General features: G+C 45.3%; 1 long non-coding RNA gene across 1 annotated transcript in view; it reads left to right on the plus strand.

Moving 5' to 3' along the window:
- Positions 1-375: 375 nt before the first annotated feature.
- The window catches only part of LOC113963112, an 18,372-nt gene continuing 2,768 nt past the window's right edge, over positions 376-15,979 (plus strand). Inside the window, exons 1-2 of the long non-coding RNA XR_003532648.1 lie at positions 376-615; positions 1,804-1,806. This is a non-coding gene — a long non-coding RNA (uncharacterized LOC113963112). The remainder of the gene's footprint in view (positions 616-1,803; positions 1,807-15,979) is intronic.

Here is a 15,979-nt window from a genome sequence, read left to right on the forward strand (position 1 = left end):
TTGAGATTGAAGTTGAGTTTACAGTGCACAAGCCGATGGTCTGTTTGGCATTCTGCGCTGGGCATCACGCGGGTATGGTGGACATCACGGACATCCCTCCGTCGCATCAAGACATAATCGATGAGGTGCCAATGTTTAGATCTGGGGTGCATCCAGGTTGTCTTCAGACTGTTTTTCTGCTGAAAGATAGTATTAGTGATGGTAAACTGTTGCTCCACACAGAATTCTAACAGAAGTCAACCATTATCGTTGCAGTTTCCAACACCATGCTTGCCTAATATTCCTTTCCAGGCTTCAAAATTCTTACCTACTCTGGCGTTGAAATCACCAAGGATAATGATCTTATCCTCTGCAGGCACCTTTTGGGTAAGGAGGCGCAGCTCAGTGTAAAATTTATCCTTTTCGGCAGGGTCAGCTTGGAGAGTTGGGGCATATATACTAAAGAGGACAACGTGTTGGTTGTTGTGGAGTGGAAGGCATAGGGAGATAATGTGGTCAGAGTGACCTGTCGGCAGATTTTCGAGTTTAGGGACAATGGAGTTTTTGACCATGAAGCCGACTCCTGAGAGATGGTTTTCGGTTCTGGGCTTACCTGACCAAAAGAGTGTGTAACTGGTGATGCCTTAAGCCCATAATGATTTTCTTATTTTTCTACCTTATAAATTTTATAAGTAATAGAAGTAGATTTTAGAAACCCTTTCTCCCTCCTCCCCGTAGTATCCCTTAGTTTATACATTCTTTAATCCTTTCACCCCATTCCATACTCCCTATATCAACCCTATTCCCATATTCAGCAGATGATGTTTAGTCTCTTAGTCAAGGCAAACCTGTCTTGTTTGGAGAACGCTTATATCTTGGCCTAAACCGCAGGACAGAGTCAAAGAACTGGGTCACCCTGCTCTTTGTACCCTGAAGAAGAAGAAGAATGATGAAGAGAGGGTCCCAAAAAGCACCCCAGACCCAATTCCAAGAGGCGGGCCAGGGGGTGGACCAGGCCAAAAGTTATAGGGTGGACACACTTAAGATTGGCCAAATATTGTTATAAATGTAACATCCCGGGCACAGCCCGGCGCGCGCCGTGTAACATCTCTATTGCCTTGGCATAATTAAACCCTTTCTTATCTCACCACAGCTTACGGCTCCTGAATTTTTTTCGTAGCACCAGCTCAGCAGGCATCACTGGCACCACTGAGGCTGCCTTCCTCATGAAGGAGAACTTCACTGAGAGCAGCAATGTCGATGTTGAGACGAGCCAGTTCATGGGCAATTAGGGCAGAATGTCGCTCAGGACGTCTGCTGTCCGCAGAATCGAGCATGATTCTGATGTTCCAGCATGCTAGAGTTAATTTAGGTACACCTTTAGAGGCAGGTGCATGCCTTTGTCTTTTGCTCTTTGTGCGACCGCATTGGAAGAAGATGCCCGTTGGTCTGCAGTTAACCAACCGGGTGAAGGTGGAGATGTTTAGGCCACCTTTTCTAGGCCCCTCTCCGAGTGGAGCAAGCAGTGCTGTCCTTGAAAAGGCTGCTTGGTCGTTCAGGGTGTTGCCCCAAGAGACTGTCATCTCCGTCAGTCTCAAATGACCAATATCCTGAACCGCCTGCATGCAGGGTTGGGTCTGCGGCTCCCAGTGCACCTTTCACCTGCCGTTTTGACCCTCGCCCGTTGCTACAGGACTTTTTGCATGTGGGTAAAGCCTTCAAGCCTGCGCAATGGATTTTTAGGTGAGATGCAGTATGCGTGGAACTGAACCCACCCTTTAATCCTAAGGTTCATCTGCCAGGGCCGAGCGAGCTTGGACGGAGGCAGTGAGGTCCTCAGGACATAGGTTTGATTAGAGTGACCTTCTCTTAGATGGATGGCCTTACAGGGCTAAGCGAGCTCCATCTGCCCGGGTTTGGGATTAGAGTTGTCCTTCTCCTAGGATGACTGCCAGAAGGCTAACAAGCTCATCCTGCCCAGGAATGTATTGTATCTGGCCCTATGGTTTTGACCTGTCTGGCATGGGTGACCCTACTGAAGGCATGTACCATCGCCAGCATAGCTCGCAACCACATAGGGGTAGACAGGCTACGTACCTGTTAGAACAATTTGGGCAAGTCTTTCATTTCCTACTTTGCTATCACCTATCTATATGCAATCTCAAGGAGATACCCAGGAACAACCCTTTGACCTATCCACCCTTTCAGGACGTGACAGAGCAAAGCAAATACATCCAGAACATGTCAAACCTGGGCATTAGCCGCAGGTGAGCCAAGAACAAACAGACAAACTAAACAAACCAACCATTCTGGCCCCCATACCCATCCAAGTCTGGGGTGTCTTACAAGGCCCCAGCCTAGCTGGGACCCCCATCACACTAAAGGAACCCCACTATCCACCCTGACCTTATCGTTCCTCCACTGTGTTACCACATATCTTCAGGCACACTTCTCACCTGTGACACTTCATACAGGATTGCCCCGATCTCCCTCCTGTCAGTCGGAGGACCCCCCATGGCCCTCTTGACACCCCTCCCTTCTCCTCTCCTCCCCCCCCGTCCCCCCTTCCCCTCCCCCCCGCCCGCCCCCCCTCCCCCCCCCGATCCCCTCCCCTCCCCCCCTCCCCTTCCCCCCCCGTACCCCCCCAGACCTGGAACTGCAAACCTCTGTGTGCTCTGAAGCTGCTCTCTCCTCCTCCACGGAGCTCAGCACCCGACAGCAAGGCTCGCCCTCCCTCCCGCTCCCCCCGGCCACCTGCCGCGGCCGCAGGACTGAACCGCGTGTGCGGAGCGCACGCGGCACGGCCGGGGTGGTCCCTGCGCCGGCCGGGACTGCCCCAAACACGCGGCGTGGACGAGGGGGTCCCTGCGCCGGCCGGGACTGCCCCAAACACGCGGTGCGGCCGGGGGGGTCTTTCTGGTCTCTTGTAAAACACAACTTAAGGCACAAAATTAGTTTTTCCCCAAGGTTAGGTTTCCCTGAGGCACACACTAGATCTCTCCATCCTTCTTCGTAACCCACCAGGTATTTCCAGGCCCTTGAGTGAAAACAATCCCATGAATGGGTTTGTCTTGGCCTGAGGGAGGAGTAATCCAAACGGCTTTACCTAACATACCTCTCAGATGGATTGCTGGAACTTTGTCTCCATCTACAGTGTGGAGGGATTCTACTTGGGCAGGGCCAGCTCGATTGACAGAGCCTCTAGTGTTAACTAGCCAGGTGGCCTTGGCTAAGAGCTTATCCCAATTTTTGCAAGTTCCCCCACCTAGTGCCTTTAGAGTTGTCTTCAACAGTCCATTACACCTTTCTACTTTTTCTGCAGTGAATGCATGATATGGAATGTGATATACCCATTCAATACCATGCTGCCGTGCCCACGTGGCCGCTAGACTGTTCTTGAAATGAGTTCCGTTGTCTGACTCAATCCACTCTGGAGTGCCATGTCTCCACAGGACCTGTTTCTAGAGACCCAGAATAGTATTTTGGGCTGTGCATGCGTTACTGAATATGTCTCTAGCCATCCTGCGGTTGCTTCCACCATGGTAAGCACATAGCGTTTACCTTGGTGGGTCTGTGGCAATGTGATATAATCAACCTGCCAAGCCTCCCCATACTTATACTTCTCCCAGTGTCCACCATACCACAGGGGCTTCAGCCTTTTTGCCTGGCACAGGTTTCACAGTCACGGATAACTTGAGAGATAGTATCCATGGTTAAATTCACCCCTTGGTCTTGTGCCCATCTATAGGTGGCATCTCAGCCCTAATGGCCTGAAGCATCATGGGCCCATCAAGCTAGGAACAATTCTCCCTTCTGCTGCCAGTCTAGGTCTACTTGTGATACCTTGACCTGTGCAGCTCGGTCTGCCTGTCTGTTATTAGCACGTTCTTCATTAGCTTGAGTCTTGGGCACATGGGCATCTACATGCCGGACTCTCACATTCAGTTTCTTCACTCTGGCAGCGATGTCTTGCCACAGATCAGCAGCCTGGATGGGTTTTCCTCTACGCCTCCAATTCATCTTTTTCCACTGGTCTAGCCATCCCCATAGGGCATTGGCTATCATCCAGGAGTCGGTGTACAGGTAGAGCCTTGGCCATCCTTCTCTTTCTGTGATATCTAGGGCCAATTGGACAGCTTTGAGTTCCGCAAACTGACTCTATTTGCCTTTACTTTCAGTGGCTTCTGCCACTCGTCGGGTGGGACTCCAAACAGCTGCTTTCCACTTCCAGCTCCTCCCTACAATACGGTAGGAACCATCGGTGAAAAGGGCACAGCGTGTCTCTCCATCTGGCAGCTGATTATATGGTGGAGCTTCTTCAGCTCGATTCAGTGGCTCTTCTTCATCTGCCAGACTGAAGTTCCCACCTTCAGGACAATTAATTATAATTTCCGAAATGCCAGGGCGATTTGAGTTCCCAATTCGGACACATTGCGTAATCAAAGCAACCCACTTGCTCCACGTGGCATTGGTGGCGTGGTGCGTAGAGGGCACCTTCCCTTTGAACATCCAGCTCAACACTGGTAATCAGGGTGCCGGGAAGAGCTGTGCTTTGGTACCAATTACCTCTGAAGTTGCTCGTATACCTTCATATACCGCTAAGATTTCCTTCTCCACAGGAGTATAATTGGCCTCAGAACCTCTGTAGCTTTGGCTCCAGAAACCCAGTGGTCACCCTCGCATTTCACCAGGCACTTTTTGCCAGAGGCTTCTGGAGGGACCTTTATCTCCAGCTGCAGTGTAGAGTACATTCTTTACATCTGGTCCTGTCCTGACTGGTCCAAGAGCCACGGCATGTGCAATCTCTTGCTTAATCTGCCTGAAAGCTTGTTGTTGTTCAGGACCCCATTGGAAGTTGTTCTTTTTACGGGTCACAAAGTAAAGAGGGCTCACAATCTGGCTGTACTCTGGGGTGTCCTCCAGAAGCCTATGGCTCCCAGAAAAGCTTGGGTTTCTTTCTTTTTTGTTGGTGGAGCCATTGCTACAATCTTGTTGATTATGTCTGTTGGCATCTGGCATCATCCATCTTGCCATTTCACCCCTAGGAACTGGATCTCTCGGGCGAGTCCCTTGACCTTATTCTTCTTGATGGCGAAACCGGTCTCGAGGAGAATCTGGATGATCTTCTGTCCTTTCTTGAAAACTTCTTCTACTGTGTCCCCCTATACAGTGATGTCATCAATGTACTGGATATGTTCTGGGGCTTTACCTTTCTCTAGTGTGGCCTGAATCAGTCCATGGCAAATGATTGGACTGTGCTTCCACCCCTGGGGCAGTCAATTCCAGATGTACTGAATGCCCCTCCAGGTGAAAGCAAACTGTGGCCTGCACTCTGCTGCTAAGGGAATGGAGAAAACGGGTTGGCAATGTTGATGGTGGTGTATACCACTTTGCTGTCTTGGACTCCAGCTCATACTGGAGCTCCAACACATCTGGCGTGGCAGCACTCAACAGTGGCGTGACTTCATTTAAGCCACGATAGTACATAGTCAGTCTCCATTCTCCATCGGACTTACGTACAGGCCAGATGGGGCTGTTGAAGGGTGAATGGGTTCTGCTGACCACCCCTTGGCTCTCCAACTTCCAAATCATTTTGTGGATGGGGATCACAGCATCTCGATTCGTCCGATACTGTCGTCTGTGTACGGTTGTCGTGGCTATTGGCACTTCTTGATCTTTGACTCGTAGTAGTCCCACTATGGAAGGGTCTTCTGAGAGGCCAGGAAGGGCAGACAATTGCTTGGACTCCTCTTCAATCACCGTGGCTACACCAAAAGCCCACAGGTAGCCCTTCGGGTCCTTGAAGTATCCTCTTCTTCAGTAGACCATAACAAGGATGCAAGGGGCTTCTGGCCCCGTCACAATGGAATGCTTTTCCCATTGGTCTCCTCTCAAGCTTATGTCGGCCTCTACCACTGACAACTCTTGAGACCCTCCTGTCACTCCAGAAATAGAAATGGTCTCGGTACTCTTATGCTCCAAAGGCATTAGAGTACACTGGGCTCCAGCATCTATCAAGGCCCGGTATCTCTGAGGATCCGATGTGCCAGGACATCGAACCCACACAGCCCAGTAAACCCGATTATCTTCTTGGTCTCTTTCCTTCTCCTGGCAGAAGGCAGGGCCTCTCTACTGGTCCTGATCAGAGGATTCGTTGTAGGACTGACTTTGGTTTCTTAGAGGCTTTTTTGTCATTGTTGAAGCAGACCTGCATCTTCTTGTGTTTCGGTGATCGCAGTTTCTTTTCTAAGTCTGTATCTACCATGTAGACAACTTTCTTGTCAGTGTCCTTTTGTTTCAGCTCCCTCACTCTAGCTTCGAGCTTGGAAGTGGGTTCACCCCCCCACTTCTTCATGTTCTTTCCCTTGCTACATAGGTAGGCCCATAGTTGGTTACGTGACTGACGCTTAGGGTTTTCTTTCCTTCGACGTGTAAATGACAGAGATCGTGAGCGAGACCGAGACCAGGATCAAGGTCTAGTTGAGGGCATCTTCATCGATCCCACCGTGATTGTTCCATTGGCCTTTCTCTGTAATCTCTATAATGTCTGTCATCTCTGTCTCTAGAGTCGTCCTCATACCTGGAGTATTCATAATCTCTCTCCATTCTTTCCCTATCGTAGGTGAGTCGGTATAGGGGAACGGAGGAGTCTTCCAGATTTTCCACTATGCTCATCCAAGAACACATGGTGTCCACGCTTGGTTCATCCATCTTTGAATGATATGCCATTATTAATCAGTAGGTATAAGGTTTAGGGGCACCTTTAATTACCTTTTTCCACATAGGCTGCGTGCAGGGGACACTCTCTGGAACTTGGATGTCATAATAGTCTGGATCAGAATAGATGATCTCCAGCATGGCCAATTCCCGTAGGTATTGGATGCCTTCTTCCGCAGTGTTCCACTTTCTTGGAGAGCTCGTCAGAGACTCCTTGAATGGGTATCTCGCCCTCACAGCATGGAGGTTCGAATCCAAAGACTGGACACCATTCTCTCCCTTCCCATTTCTTGTTCTATGACACGGTCTTGGGCAATGGATCCCAATTGTTGTGCTTCATGACCTTCAATCACGTGACTATTAACCCAACTGTCCCAGCATCTCACCAGCCAGGTGAGGATTCGTTCACCAGGCAAGTGAATGTAATCTCTTCGTAAATCTCGAAGCTCTCTTGTGGTCAGTGATTGTGTAATTTCGCTTTCTTGCATTATTTCCTGTCCATCTGTCCCGCATAGAATCTTTTCCAACTCCTTCTTTACTCTTGTGCTCTTACGTGGAACCGCTCCTGCCTCCTCTCTGTATCTCTCATGTGGAGGTGGGGGCTGGGCATGCCGTGGGAATTGAGCTTCTACATCGGTCACATCGCAGAGATGTATTTCTATGTTGTTCATACTGTGGGGATGGACTTCTACGTCGTTCGCCATACCCAGTGGGTGGAAGTAGCGAGTAGTCTTTCAGGTGCCGAGATAAGGGCCTCATCCAATCATCCATGCCTCCAAGAGAAGTTTGGATCTGGAGGGGTAGGGATAATTCTCCCTCAGGTTGAGGGGAACACTTTGGCCCCTTCTTTGCGTGTTTCAAAACACTGAATGTGTAGTCAGGATATAAATCATCGAGTGACAATATACCATGGGTCATTTGTACTGTTGCCTTTTTTTCTGTTGATACTGCTCTATTCTCCTTTGGATGTGCCCCTAGTTCTTTTGGTCATGCCCCTTCTCTTGCAACCGTTTCTTCCTCTCTGGCAGCTGTTTCTTCTCTTGCAGTCGCCCCTTCCTCAGTCACAGCCACTTCTTCCTCTCTCGCAGTTGCTCCTTTATCCATTGCTGCTGCTCTTTCGTCCATTGCTGCCGCTCCTTCGTCTGCTATTTCCTGAGTGGATAGGATAGGTCCTTCTGCTCCTTCTTCTTCTTCTTCTTCTTCTTCTCTTTCTTCTTCTTCTTCTGTGTGTTCCAGTCACAGAGATGGGTCTGTAAGTTCTACGATCTCCCTTACCCACGTCTTCTTCTTCTTTATAGGGGCAACAATGACTTTCCGGTTTTTAGCTTGAGTCCCAGTTCTGGTGGACTTAGTAGAAACAGTATTGACTTTAAGTTGTGTTTCGGCCTCACTTCCGGTAGACTCAATAGTGATGCCTAATAGGTGCTGAGGAAAAAAAACTCCGGAGCAGTTAATTGAGGGTGAGATAAGAAAAGGGTTTAATTTGTGCCTAGGCATAAATATCACAAGATGCGCGCGCAGGCCGTATTCAGGTGTTACAATTTATAATACTGCCCGACCAATCCAAGTTTTGTCCATCCCGTAGCTTTTGCCCTGGTCCACCCCCTGGCCCACCCCCTGGGAATTGGGTCTGGGAGCTTTTCTTCATCATCTTCATCTTCTTCAGAGCACAAAGGGTACACGGTCACATAGTTTCTGACCGTGTTCTGTGGTTCAGGCCAAGATATGAGTGTTCTCTAAACAGCATAGGCCTTGCCTTGACAAAAGACTAAACATTTTCTACTGGAATTCAGGGGTAGAATTGATATGGGGAACATAGAATGGGGTGATGGGGTAGAGGAATGTGTAAATTATTGTGCTAAATGGTGAGGGATATAATATAGCTACTTCTAAAATATACTCCTACTACTTAACTACTGATAAAACTTATAAAATTGGGAAAATAAGAAAAAAACAGATGGACTTTACGGCATCAATAGGAACATCACCGGTCTTGGGTGGCATAGTTTGAGCTCCAGTCCCGGCCTTAACCTTTTGAAAGTGGTCTATGGCAGCTCGATAAGCACTAGCCAAGCCCCAGCACAAGGCGGAGAATCACATATTCGGATCCTTGTAGGAAAAACACCCTTCTGTTAAACAGTGGACCATCACAACAGAATCAAACATTTGTTCTGGTGTGAACTCCCAGTTAATGGGAGGTGACACACATCCTATTAATTTACCGAAATCTACCCAGGCTTCATGCCACCCAGGGACTGGCCTGTCCACAGCCCTTTCCAAAGTTCCAGCGAGTCCCTTTGAGGTGTGATCTTTCCTACAACAGGGAAAGCAATACAACACCATTCTTCCAACCTTAAGTAGCACTTCCATTACCTTCATCAATAACAGTATTGTTGAAACACAATTTAGATAATAATTAGAGCCAATTGTAACCATGGGGATCTCCTTTACCAGGCCTTTGATGTCGAAATTAAGAAAAGAAAAGTTTTGGTAGCATTCATCCTCTGGGCCTAGATGTTTCCCTATGAGATAGCCCAGGACAGGCACAAACATTGCCAAAATCAGAAAGAAAATGGGTAGAATGGCCTCTAAAAGGAGAACCCTTGTGCTATGGGACCATCAGGCGATGCCGATTTTGGAGTCATTGTAAGGGCCACCTACAGAGCTCCTGTGGTAGTGGCTGAAGAAGGTAGAGCTAGCACTTCCCATTGTTTACCTTTATTCTTTCTCCGTGTTCCCAAACAAACCCTTGTTTATATAAACAAAGTTTTCTTGGCTGCTTTCCTGGTAATTGTTTTGTAAACAAAGACTGCATTTGGCAGTTTTCCCGGACCCTGGCGGTGTTCCCGGACTTGTTCTCAAAACAATAGATTTGTTTACAAAACAAACCCGAGCTTGGCTGTCTTCCTGGGCAATGTTTTCAAAACAGGCCAAACGTAACCAAAATATCCCGGATGAGCCCCCAATAGGATTGTGTGTATCAGTTTGGCCTGGCTCTCCTGCCAAGTCCAAGCTGTCTCGTCCCCCCTCCTGTTCTCCCCAAGTGAGGGAAAAAAAAACTAACCACAGGGAAAAAAACTGAAAGAAGTTCGAATGAAATGGAATTATATCAAATATATATATATATCTCATATATTTACAATTATATATACAATTTGAATATATTATACACAACAGGGAGCTCCTGAGGGGGAAACAGGGAAGAGGGAGGGGGAAGCAGGGACAAAAGAACTAAAAACAAATATCCTCCAAATATACCCGTTACTACAGAGCTAGTGAATAAATACAAAAAACGAATTAATTACTTCCCTGAATGGGACAGCAGAACTGTGCGAGGCAGCAGCCAACTCCCCCACGCCTCCCGGAGAGACCAGAGATAACGGCAGGTCTGAGCAGCAGGCCCTGGCCTATACAAGCAAGACCGTCTGCGAGAGAGACCTGTTACCTTCAGCCACCGGAAGAGAGAAGAGAGTGAACTCTCTTATCTGCGCCTTTTTATATGTTGTGTTACGGAAAGGAATGATATGGAATACTTCCTTAGATTTCTGACCCCGTTGCTAAGGAAGGCCTAAAAAATCCAAGAAACCAACCCACTACAACACCAGAGTATGATTAACTAAGAAGCTCTCAGGGTAGTCTTGTTTCTGAAAAATAAACAATACTCGTATGAAAATTACTTGATCCCACTTCCAACACAGATAGCTTTGTTGCTTGAAACCTTTAAGTTTTCATTCTATGAAATCAAATGTTTTCTTAGAGCACCATGAATTACCATCCTTCTGCATTTCTCAGGTTATTCCTTCTTCAGAAAGTTGACCAAACATTAATTTTACTACATAAGTGAAATGAGCACTGTGGTGCTCATAACGTTTTTTTTACAGGGAAAGAAATCTAATTTCTTCATGTCAGTGGGTAACTGTTCCCTGCATCCTCAATTTGTTCAGTTTTATTTTGTATCTACTTCTGCCATGCTGTTTGTTGCTAAAAGCATTCTTTTATCTGAGGAACACCCTTAACAGCTCTATGGACCTACCAGTGAGCATTAAAAGCATGCTGGAAGAATTCTTCTTTTTCAGGAGGGTTCAAGGTGTTTTTCTGTGGCATGTACTCTGGTAAGCTTTTCAGGCTTAAGATCAAGGGTCAGAAGTCTTCTGCCAAAATGCTTGCAATCTATTTCAGTCTGAATTGCATTAGGAGTTGGTAACTCAAGCATGGCTTTCTGCTCAGCCCTTTTAGCCAGAGTGAATTTTGGAGCAGTGATATTCTTACCACCTGAGGGTATCTCCAGTATAGACAACTTCAAGAAGTCTCCTCAAAAGACTACAAAGCTGTTCAAAAAACCGAACTGTAACCTAAAAAAACCCCAACCACCCTGATATTCTCATGTAAGTATGCCTAATTAGGGTAAGAAGGAAGAAAATAATGATATAAAGTTTGTAAGGTAAAACATATGCAGGTATTCTTCCCAAGAATGCCAAGGCAGTGGAAGGATAAAGAAAATATTTATTTCAGGTGCAAGGACCACTTTTTTATGATGAAGTTTGCATCGGACTTTCAGGGGCAAAGGCAATGCCCCTCCTCTTCTAAGGTTTTTTGTATCTTCTCTCTCTCCTTCCCCACTCTCTCTGGCCCAAGAAGGCCTTGTACATGTCTGCAAATATGTTACCTATGTGCATACCAGAGATCAAGGCTTAGAACTTCTCTTGCTATGTGGGAGAAAGGCGGGGGGAAAGCACTGAAACTGCCTTTGAGAAAGAGCCACCACCTAGGCATAAAGCCTTCCTAGCAAAACAAGTTCTAACTTTCCGTTACAAATTATTCCAGAAATGTATCTATTCCTACAAGTTAATCCTAATGAAGGTTCAAAATTTTCCCTCACTTTCATTTACTGTAAATGAAAATTATCATGGTATCAGAGCATGGGGCAGCAGCTGGGTTATGTCTTAGAGAAATCAAGTAGTTCTTCAGTTTCAAGAAAAATGAGAAATACTGGTTTTGGGCATTTTTCTATGTCCTTCTTGATGAGGGTTAGAAAGGAGAAACTTTGCCATATATGCTAGGCTGTGCATCACTGCAGGGTTTCCTCCTGTAAGTGATTGTCTGCTTGCTATGGCATTGTCTGCTTGCATGTGACTGCGTGGCAATGGTCTGCAGTAGTTCTTCTTCAATAAGCTTTTGATAAGCTGACTTTCTTCAATGAAGTCGGACGAAGTGGCCATTAGTGTGTCAAAGCAGAGTGGCACCATGGGCAGGGGGGCTTGGTACTGATTGCTTAATGCACTTTCATTTCACACCTGAGGGTTTTTGTTTTTCCCCTTTTCCTAGGTAGGCAAGCCCTCATTCACTGCCTCAGAGATTGCTGAACGAGCATTTTAGGAGGTCTAAACTCATCTCGCACATGAGTACTGGAAATAGAAATAGAAAGGAGCTGCTTCTGTGGGGGTGTTAAATTTTGTGGGTGTTTCAGCTGTCTCTGAAAAGCCTTTTCTGAACTGGGTACCTCAGTCTGTGCCTGCAAACAACCTCTTTGCAGGCCTCCCTACTTCCCCAAGACTCTGGCATAACATTGAAAACACCCAACAAATCATCTCTCCCAGGCCTGCTGTGGGAGCTCTCTCGTCCTTTCATCTTATTGGATTTTTTTTTTGAGTGAAAAATGCTTGTGTTGCACTTCAAGTAGGTAAGACTTTGTACATTCCATCTCTTCATTGTGAGAAGCACTTCTGCCTTACCTTGTGGATGCTGTATCTTATCCTAATGGATATTGTGGTGTTGTGTATTGCCTGAAGCTCTTCTATCATCAGCTTCACTATAGGTCATTTCTTTTGTAGCTATTTTATTGTTGCTGAAAAATGGAGATGCAGGACAGGGGCTGAAAAGCCAGTTGCATTCAGATCTCTTGATGAGCATCTGACTTCAATTTTGTGACTTAAAAAAGAAAGTCATTGCAATCTTATAGCAAACTGAGATTCCACGAATTGTACTGTGATCATCTTAACAGAGGAGCACAGTCCATATTCTCGGTACAGGCACAAACTCCTTTACAAGGGCAAGAAAGCAGAAGATAGCTTGTTTTGAAATTCTTTGAGCCATGCAGGACGAGGCAACTGATGAGTAAAGTTCTGGTATGTCCCTCTCAGACCCTCTGTCCTCACAACAACCTTACACAAGCCTCACTCATTCCTTATCTTTTATTGCAAAATTGCAAAGGGGGTTTTAAAGCTTGTATTAAATTTCATGTTATGTCTCTGGCTTACTAGGCTGTAAAGGCAACTCACCAGTCTTCTATAGCAAAGTTTCAAAGACTTCCTCCTGCCATCCAATTAAGTGTTCAAATACACTGAGCAAATCAATCATAAAGTTTCATCAGTACACCATTGATCCTGACATGACAGGCTGTTTAAAGTTAACAAAAGGTTACTAAGATTTTAATTTCTACAGGAAACTGAACTTATCAAAATCTTTTGAAATTTTTTTCTTCCCAGTTTGTTCTCTTTTTTTCTTCCCAGACAGAAATGTCTTTCAAAGGGTTTGTGCCTGTGTCTCGGTAGAGTAGAAGAGTTTTCATTAAACTTGACTCTAAAGGCCTCTAAAGTTCAACCCGGAAATCATGGTCAGGTTCCACAGGAGATTTACTTACCCCAGGGTAATAAATAAGCTGATGAGTTGGTGCATTTGCTGTACTGGCAGCCAATGCTTTGGGCTTTTGGGGTTGAAGAGAGGGCTGGATGTGAGTATATTGTTTTCAATATGGATATTTTGTTTTCAACTTCCTATCCAGATGCAGGAGATGTTGTTTAGATCCTGTTTCAGATTAGGTTGTCCCCTTGGGCTGATGATGTCTTTTTTGCTCTGGGAGGCACTACATAGACCCATCCTGCACTGATTTGGGGGGGGTGTTTTCAGCTCTTCAACATACACGTAAGTGACTCTCAATAACTTTTGTTCCTACCTGGATGTCTGTTGTGGACCTGTTCTCATACAGAAATGTGGTGATTCCCCTGCTCATCTGTTCCTTTAGTCATACTCTAAACAAAATCTCCTTTTAACAATATTTTCCTAAGGTATACTGAGCTTTCATCCCTCCCTACAGTGTAGAGTTGAGGGTTTCTCTAGACTTTAGATATATTATGTGCTGGTTTAAAAGTAAATCGGTGGGAGAAATGAACCTAACTCAAGAGAGATTACAAGTCAGAGTTACAATTTACTAAAAAGGTTACAATAAATACAATGATACAGAGAAAAAACTAGTTTTAATCCCCAAAGACAGATGTATAACCCTGGAACAAGAACAGAACAGTGTTTGTATTGGGGCTCACTTATCTGTCTTGCATTTTATCCCTCTCTCTCTCTCTTTGTAGTCTCCCTTTTCATTACGCTTAATATTCTTCTTATTATATTATTTTTTTCAATTACTAAACTGTTCTTATCTCAACCCACGGCTTTTACCTCTTTCCAAATCTTCTCCCCATCCCACCAGGGCCAGGAACAAGCAGCAGCATGGTATTTAGTTTCTGGCTGGGGTTAAACAATATGAATATGACAATTCATATTCAGAGAAGTAGTGCTGGCTCCATGACAACACCAGTATTTACAGTATCAGAGGAACTGATTTTGGTAATGCATCAACCTGAGAAGCCAGCTGCAGCACCACAGGAGGAGAATACACCCAGGCACACAGCCTCGTCTATCCCCGCAGCTGCAACGCTACATGTGACACAAGCCTGTACACCTTGCAGAGGTCAGGGCTTGCCACAGGTGCATTTTTGCTGTTTGTACAGTTTCAAACTAAGAAATAAGACCCCCAGATCTCACAGAGCTGCCCCAAGTCATTCAGCTCCTTGCTGTGAATGAAACCAACTCCGTTTTGGCAAACTTCTCTCTGCTCATTTCCTTCACATCCTCAGTAAATAGCTTCACATTCAAGTGTCTCCTTAGATATTTCACTGCCTAATATATTTTCTTTTCTCCCCAGGGATAAAAATTTTCAGGCTGATTCTGGGAGGATGCTGGTTACTGGCGTGCACTGATGGGTCATGACAGGAGAGAAGCTCTTCCCATCAGGGATGGATGCTGTCTGTGGCTGCATTCTCATGGAAGAAAGGCTGGCAGGGAGTGCAGCAGGAATGAGGTTTTCAGAAACAAAGCATTGCAGTCTCCCCTAATACTGAGTAGGCACTCTCTGTACTGTGAGGTTGTCTTCTTTGCTGAACTGAGAGCAACAAAGTGTTGAAACATCTTGCTGGATTGGAGCAAAAGATTTGTCTCATTTCTGCTTCCTTTTTTTTCTTTTCAGTTCATCTTGAATGCTGTGGGTGTAAAGACCTGTTGGTTAAGACTGTCATGTGCAATTTTTTAATATTGGTTTATTGTTTTTCTTTCTTTGAACAAAGATGACAGAAAACCCATGTAAAGAATGAAGTTTTCATAACGCTAAAATTGAACACTTACACTTTTGGAAGCTTGAAATACGCAGAATGCCATATTGAAATACAAGGGACAATGGCTACAAACTGAAAGAGGGTAGGTTTAGATAAGATATGATGAAGTAATTCTTCACTATGAGGGTGGTAAGACACTGGAACAAGCTGCCCAGAGAAACTGTGGATATGCCATCCCTGGAATTGTTCAAGGCCAGGTTGGGTGGGGTTTTGAGCAAGCTGATCTAGTGGAAAGCTCCCTGCCCATGGCAGGACGGCTGGAACTAGATGATCTGTAAGGTCCTTTCCAACCCAAACCACTCCATGGTTCTTTAAAATGCTGCAAGCATATCTAAAATTTACTCTTGACTCTCTACCCCATCCCTTACGACATACAGGCAAAACCTCATAGACTAAATATCACTAAAACTGTGTCCTTAGAAAACTTTGCTGTTTACATAAGCATGTTTTTAAAGACATGCTTCAGACAGTAATGAAGGCTAACAGTCTCAGAACACAGAATAATTTCATTTTAATTATACAGGGTAGTTCTTCATTACTGAGTACTCAGAGAGAAGTGCAAAAGAAATCTGATTTCATGCTGTTATAATTAAAGGGAATATAAAATTAAAAAACACCTGTGTAATCGCAAGTTTGAGTTAATAACAAGGGAAATATTTAATTTATTAAAGAATAGAAAAGACTGAAATACCAGAAATGAAACAATGGCATTCTGTAAAGAATCAATATATGAGAAGACAATATGAATAGATATCCTTAGTTTCATTTTTGTGTTTCTAATTTTCTTCTTAATCCTCCTTTTCCTTTTCCTTTTCCTTTTCCTTTTCCTTTTCCTTTTCCTT

Source organism: Neopelma chrysocephalum, unplaced genomic scaffold, assembly GCF_003984885.1.
Source record: "Neopelma chrysocephalum unplaced genomic scaffold, ASM398488v2 Primary Assembly neopelma1_22, whole genome shotgun sequence".
Lineage (NCBI taxonomy): Eukaryota > Metazoa > Chordata > Aves > Passeriformes > Pipridae > Neopelma > Neopelma chrysocephalum.